Here is a 550-nt window from a genome sequence, read left to right on the forward strand (position 1 = left end):
GAACGCGACCACTACAAATCTTACACTCCGTTCGTCGATTGGCCCCGACAAACACATCAGCCGTCATAAGCAAACGCAACTTGATCACTCTTTTGTTCTTCGAACGTCCAACACAAGGACGAAAGCGCGCTACAAAAAAAAATCCGAAATTTTGGTCTTGCACTTCCACTTGGCTTAAAAATTGTCTCTGGAAAGATGCTCGATTCGTACCATACAAGTCGTATAAGCCGAGAACCTATCGCGGACTTTAAATCGGTACGAAACAGGTAGAAATCGCAACAGGAAAACCGATAGCCGACTAATCACCGCACAAACCTTAAAACCGAGAGTAAACCTAGGTCTTGCCCTAAACCCATCACATTGGTCTCAGACATCTCAAAGACATGATATCTAAACGATAAGAGATCCTAAAACATGTCTCTTCGTTCATATCTCAACATTCCTGAAAGATCGTAAATAATTTTTACGAAAACTCACGTCTCGTACAAACTAACAGATTGAACGCCTCAACGAAGATAAATATGAGACGACAACTCATGTTTACTTCAAA

This window comes from Brassica oleracea, chromosome C7, assembly GCF_000695525.1.
Source record: "Brassica oleracea var. oleracea cultivar TO1000 chromosome C7, BOL, whole genome shotgun sequence".
Classification (NCBI taxonomy): Eukaryota; Viridiplantae; Streptophyta; class Magnoliopsida; order Brassicales; family Brassicaceae; genus Brassica; species Brassica oleracea.